The sequence below is a fragment of the Ostrea edulis genome, chromosome 6 (assembly GCF_947568905.1).
Source record: "Ostrea edulis chromosome 6, xbOstEdul1.1, whole genome shotgun sequence".
In the NCBI taxonomy this organism is placed as follows: domain Eukaryota; kingdom Metazoa; phylum Mollusca; class Bivalvia; order Ostreida; family Ostreidae; genus Ostrea; species Ostrea edulis.
The window spans coordinates 6,908,187-6,915,449 of NC_079169.1; the positions used below are offsets into that span (position 1 = coordinate 6,908,187).

The 7,263-nt window shown below is 33.7% G+C and overlaps 1 long non-coding RNA gene across 1 annotated transcript; it reads right to left on the bottom strand.

Moving 5' to 3' along the window:
* Positions 1-3,428: 3,428 nt before the first annotated feature.
* LOC130047109 (uncharacterized) lies at positions 3,429-5,965 on the bottom strand. The gene is made up of 2 exons (XR_008796157.1): positions 4,901-5,965; positions 3,429-4,389 (listed from the first exon to the last, which is right to left on the bottom strand). It is a non-coding gene; the product is annotated as an uncharacterized LOC130047109 (long non-coding RNA).
* Positions 5,966-7,263: the final 1,298 nt, after the last annotated feature.

Consider the following 7,263-nt stretch of genomic DNA (forward strand, 5'->3'; position numbering starts at 1 on the left):
ACTCAGACACGGATAGACGAAAAGTATTACGCAACCAGAAAACCGCACAACTTAAAATGTACAACATAATGAGATTAAGTAAGTGACGAAAATTCTATTAAATTACATTTACAGCTGGAATATGCATCCTCTAACATATAATCAAACACGAGAAGATTGGACGAGACTTTAAACATTTTTATCTATTCATTTTTGCTGCAAGTAAATTCACTAATTTATCACATAATATTGGATAATACCAGCACGTGCAACTTATGACCGACATCACTGCTGACTAGAAATTCTGGCACTGTTGATCGTTAATCGGATAAAAATAGAAGGTACGCTGTACATGTAGACATGGTTTGTCATGGAAACTGAATTTCCCGAATTCCAGGTTTAGATTCAGAATTTAAAAAATATGTTGAAACAGATCGAGACTTTTTATACTTCTTCCTGTTGATCACTAAAGAACATAGTGTGTAACTCCTAATCATCATCCTCGCCGCTAGCCACGGTTACTGGGTCCGCTAGTACCTACCCTACCTCAAACCGTGACTGCATGATCAGCGCAACCCGCGATTTTCATGAATATTTATGAATTGAAACAATCATTTTTTTTTTTGGCCCAATCACAGTCACAATATCAGATTTCCGATATTTGAATGGCTGCGGCCACAACTAACTTTTACTAAGACGTACAGTATTTGTTTTCAAGTAATAACGGACAAAAAGGGCTGCAGATCCCTGTTTACAGAGGCAAGTAAAGTGTATAAATACATGTATTTTAAAAATGAAATCCGCATTAACAACAATGCATGGTTACGCTTATAAATTCCGTGCTAATGAACTTAATCGTATTCTCGAACTTGATGAGGAAATTCGGGGTAAAGTAATGTGTTGAAGTCTGAAAGACAAGAGTTGATCAGACAATTATCTAAAGAGAGCGGCGTGGCTACGCATATTATATGGTAAATTTATTACACTGGTGAAGTCAACAAAGAAATGTCCATTAGTTACAACAGCTAAAAAGTGTCCAGTTTATTCTCGATCGGTAATTCTAGGATTATTCCGCTACGAGCACACAATGACCTAGAAATGATTTTCTTTCCACCAAAAAAAAAAAATCATGGAAGCTCACCGATTGGTTGACTAAGGAACATAAATATTCATGAAGTCGAGGATGTTTTTGATCATACAGCCACGGCTTTTGACGTACATGTAGTGTAAACGGAGACAGTAGTAGGCGTGGCTTGCGATGATGAATCATCATCGACTATAAAAATGCTCGTGGTTGCAACGAATTGCCTGGAACAAAATATCAGTTATTCAGAAGATGCACGTACATTTTTGTTTTGAAATATCATATTTTGATAGATTCCAGTTTATTTCCTGGAATGTAGGATGGGGATTTAATGGGGGTCAAAGAACATGACCCACAATATGCCATTTTTGGCCTACCAAATTTGGAAAAATTAAAGAACACTTTAGAATAAATCTAAGATTATATTTTTTATCCATAACATGAGCTAAGTTGTATTGCGCAATCGTTTCCTCACACCGGATGTTTAAAGCACTCAAGTAAATGCCCAAACCTACCGCAGTTTCACGTTTTCCGGGAAAATCGCATAAATTTGCCAACTTCAGTCTATAAATTCACATGGGCCGCATTACTCACGACTCAATTTTGTAAACTAAAATTAAAATGCAAAGTTAGATTAACACTTTCCATAAAAAAAATTAACTCGTAAGCAATGCGGCCATGTCGAAAAAAAAAAAAAATAAATAACAAAAGTGTCGTCTGGAAACGTCAGATTCCAAGGACGTCAATACATACATCTAACGCAGTTGATACGACTAAAAAAGAAACAGCAAAGAGGTGAGTTTTTATGTTGTTATATATTTTTTAAAATAAAAAATCAATATCTAAACGAGTAAATATGAGAGTCATGGCCTATGGTAAAAAGGTACGGCGCGGGGGGGGGGGGGGGGGGGGGTTACACCTATCGTGTATGTTTGATTCCGAAGTCCGTTCCGATGGCTTTAAAAGTACCGATTTCCCTACCTTTTGTTACTTTAAAAATGATATTGTTCGAAACAGAATGAATGTTCGAATCAAACGTACAGTACAAACTTATACGGCCATACGGAATACCCTAGTTAGAATAATCTAACTGTGTCTCGGGACAGGCCCTCACCACAATCGGTGCCGTAGGACATTATCATTTTAACGATAGATTTCAATTACACAGGCCCAGCATGTACACATATATTACGCATGGAGATGTGCGATATATATTCAGACAGTATGATCTATCGTATGAATTTGTCCATTGGTTCTCACAATTTTTATAAATTTTGTACGTTTAATTATTATAGGCTACAGTTCAAAGTTTCTTATAAAATATGAAGTCTCTCAATCGTAACTGTAAAGTTGTAGCAACGTGTTACATTAACAAATGTCCGAATATTACGGCAATGTCAAACACGGCTGTGAGCTCTATCTATTTTACATTTGTACTTGAGAATTTGAACGTACAATTTTCATACATCGAACGGAAAGGAAACAATTATTGTTTTGTTTTCAACTTCAACTATTTAAGTTCGTAAATTCATAAGTCCCTTGTATATACGTGGAAAGAAACCTACAAAAACACAAAGAAAGTTTGTTTTTAATGAAGTAGGTCAATTTAAATACATATCAAAATATATCTTGTTAAATAATATTTGACATAACTTGTGTTGAAATGTAAAGTATTCATTTAATTATATTTACTTTTTTCAATTGAAGGGCAATAACTCTAAATGGAAAACATAGTTTACTAGTGGAGGATCCTATTTTTTTTCTTCTTTCGTTTTGTTTTATATATACACACGAAAATCAAACGCTTTCATTGATTTTAGAATTTTTATTTTGTGCTATAGACAAAATTGATATTGAAAAGATATGTTTTAAATGTTAGGAAAAAAACCCAATCTATAAAGGTGAAACGGCAAACCCCCCCCCCCCCCCCCGAAAATGTATTACAATACTACTGATAATTTTTCTATTATTTCTATTATTTCATGTATGGAGATGTGCATGGTTTTTGCACCAGTTTTCTTTTTGGATTAGGAAAATGGTTTACTTTTTCCTTAAAAAAGGACTTTGGAAGGGTCCATTAAACAGACCCAGGTTGGGAGATTTCAGGCTCTCATGGACTTAATTTCCGTGGAAACGAGGGGGTTATTTATATTCGGTCTTTCCTACCCCGGGATAGGAAAGACCGAATATAAATAACTTCCTCGTTTCCACAGAAATTTACATGGACTACATAATAGAAATAAATTAACCATGTAATATACATTGTTGTAAACCCCATACCCCCTCTATATTTCACACTGACATTAATCAACAAAACATTTGAAGATACACATTTTCAGTTTATTAGTGGAAAAAAAATAATTTCAAGTTTTTGAATACAATTTATTAATTGATTCACCAAGCATTAATTAACAAGTTAATTGATTTATAATTAGATTTTAGGAAAAATAACCTAGGCTAATGGGTTTTAACATGAAGATAAGATTTTCATCCAACCCAAATTGTATATTTTAATTACATGTATATGACATAAATATTTCAGATATGCCAAGGAGTGGTCCCTAATTCTTTCTCTGTTTCAACTGTCCATGGAGAGTAAAACCAAAACACAGATCCAGGATTTCAAAGAAATATAGGACAGTGATCACCACTCTGATAGGGAGGGCACCATCTGATCATGATTTTCTGTGCAATATATGCCAGAGTGTGTGTGTTGCTCCCATATTAAACAGAAGAATATCAAGTCGGTTAGGCAACAGATTCAAGACAGTCCAGCACCACCACCAGCAGTAGCAGTTCTTCCAATTAGTCCCCCTTCTGTATCACTCCCATCCCCATGTACATCAAGAGGGCACACTTCATGCTGTATCTGCGAGTGACCAGGTCCAAAGTTAGTTGTAGTCCCAGTAGGAGTAAGGCATGAAATCTTAATTTCAAAAGAGGCCATCATTCACTTCTGTACAAATCACCTACAACAAGACATAGAAGAACTTGAACCTATTGCTGACAACACCATGTTCAACAAAACAGGAGTGACATAATTAATCAAACAAGTTTTTGAGAGCTGAAATTTTGAGAAAAGAGAAAATAAGGTTGGATTTTGACAACAGTGAGAGTCTAACAGTGAGCATCAGAATCTCCTGGGAACCCCTAAAGCTGCTTTTGAGGACTTGCTGACATATGTAAACCTGTAGAATATGGAAACTTGTGCTAGATAAAAGCTTTATAACCTTTCTACCAGTGATGTATTTGTTGACAATAAAAAGGGTATTTGATTTTAGCATAATAATTACTTATCATGAAATACTAGTATTATCATTATGATACTTAAGGTATTCCATGTATAATGAAAGGATAATGAACAATTTTGAAGGATTTAGATCAACATAAAACTTTATTGTTAAATAATGATGGAAGTGAAGCAGATGAAATTCACATGACTGGTAAATGATTAGAAGCTGACCTTTTTGCACTTAAGACTTTTTGGAAGAGTTGTCTGCCCTTTGTAAAAATAAGGAAAATCTAATTTTCTAAAAATGTGTGTGGTCAATGATTAATTTTATTTCATATTTTCATAAAAAGAAAGTGTATGTAACTTTCTACCAAGAGATTAGTATGAATATATAATTTGTTTTTAAAATATTGTAATAAAAGATGCTTTTCCCATATACTTCAATGTTAAATTCTAGGTGAAATATATCAAGCAGTAAACAAAATTTAGAAAATTCCTACCGTGGGTTATTTTTATTTGATGAACCCTTCACAATGATACCATGATTACAAATATTCCACGATCCATTTATTAGATATGAAATATGGTCATTATACATTGAATACCTTAACTGGCAAATAACAAACAACAAACATGATTTGTAAATGTTATTTCCTGTATAGATCTACATGATACTTCTATTTTGGGAACATTATGAAAATAGGCCAATTTAGATTATTTCTCATTCTGTGGCATTTACAAGCATGTATAAATTACATGTAAATGCAATATAATCCAAACAATTTAAAACTACAGTGCCTTAGGATATATTCCATTTCAAATATGTATCTAGATGTAATTCTATTCAAATCTATATTAATGTCTGGAAGATTTTTAGATCACAGCTCATGAATTACGTTCTGTCAGTCAATAATGTATTGCACACTGCAGGGCCGTAAATTAACCTTCAATTTGGAGGAGGCAGGAAATTAGGCGGGGGTCTGGGGCCCCAGGCCCCCAGACGTTGAGCACATTTTGTGCACACTGAACACGTTTCGTGCAAAATCCTTGATTCTAGGGCCTTCTAAGATGTTACTTGACTAACTCATTCTAAAAGAAAGATTTGGAATGCTTTTTAAGGGAGGTATCATGTTCTTAGTTATTGGAAACAACATAAATTCTATATGAACTTTAAATTTTAATTTTTTTTTGGCTCAAAAGTTGGAGGAGGCAGCTGCCTCCTCCGCCTCCATGTAATTTACGGCCCTGGCACAAGCATTTAAAATTGTTGGTTAAAAGACCTCAGTATCTTTACATGATTAATACGTATAGGAATATGCAATTATTGATCAAGATAAATACAGTAAAATTTATACAGTATCATTTCTCAAATCGTATTTTCAGAGTCAATAATATACTGACTCTGATCCCCTATATCGGTGTTGTGTTGTTATTATTCACGCTATGAAATCTACATGTACATGTAACAAAAAAGATCATTTGATACTTACTATTAGGTGTCTACAGTAATTTTCCTTTAATCAGGTTTCACAGCAAATGCTCGTTGACCGTGTAATTCCGAGTAAATTCGAATTGAACATGTTTTGACGAGACGCGGTGTCAACTTATTTCGTTACCATTGATATCGATACTCGGTCGTTTTAATACAAAAAAACCCCAAAAAACAACCAAAAAAACAAAGCAAAATCCAAAAACCATGGAATATGATATGAAACAGAATTGTTCCAATGATTCACTTCTTTCACCATGTAAATAGACTACATACTATATTTATTCTTATTTCAGTATTTCAAAATTCAAGTAAAAATAATTTAAAAGTAAAGTTGAACAATCACGGCTTTGAACATCATTTCCAAAATATTTCTTATTTCTATTTCCCATATTTGGTCAAAAATGCTTATTATGATCATTGAATTAGCCATTCTAGCTATTTGAGTGCATATAACTTGATATATTCAGAGATTTATAGGTTCATGTACATTGTACATGGTCATTGCAGGTTTATTGTTGTGACGTGTATCCCGAAATGTTAATTTTTTAACATTAAATACCACAATATTCAACGTCATATTAACAAAAAAGTATAGAATATATGAAAAAAAGAAAAACATTTCTAGAAAGCCTATATCCAGAAGATTATTATATACGGAAATTATCAATATCCCAGGCTAGGCCATTTTTCATGGTTCGTGGGTCATGTTCTTTATGGGTTATTTTAAAATAAATAGCAGGGCCACAGTATATCATATTCATTGAACATTCTTGTGTTGATTCAAGTATTTTCTTATCAAATTATGGACCCTGGGAATAGGGTAGGGCTAAAATCGGGGATTAAATGCAGTGAAAAAAATCTTTCTCCGGAACAGCAGTGCCATTTTAGAAATATTGAAGTATCCTGTGTTATGTTGATTCAAGTTCGGTTAAGTCATGACCGTGTGAGGTAGGGTGGGATCATAATATGGGATCAAACTTTTTCGTAGAATAAAGAGAGCAACAATATTTTTTAAAATCTTCTGGAGAATAGTAGAGCCAATGTTACTCAGGTTAGCACTGTGGCCCATGGGTCTCTTGTTTGTTTGCTTTCCCGGTCCATCTTTTACCTCAAATAAACCTTCAAAATTGATATGCTCACACTTTCCTGAAACAGTGTTATCTAGAGACAGACAAATACTTATATGTGGAAAAGGGTGTCAATAAAATCCATAAACAAATATTAATAAAAAAATCGAGGTGAATTTAATATTAAAGGGAAAGGCAATCTGATTAAAATAAGATCTTTGATCCGCTCCGTTATTGTTATGTCGCTACACCGGAGCGGATCAAAGATCTTATTTTAATCAGATTGAGGGAAAGGCAACCCAAAAGATTTTTACATGATAAATGATAGGATTAATGATAAGCTAAAGATTTGTAATACAATTCTGTTGATATATGGCCTAGATATGCTTCAGTACTAATTTGAAAACGT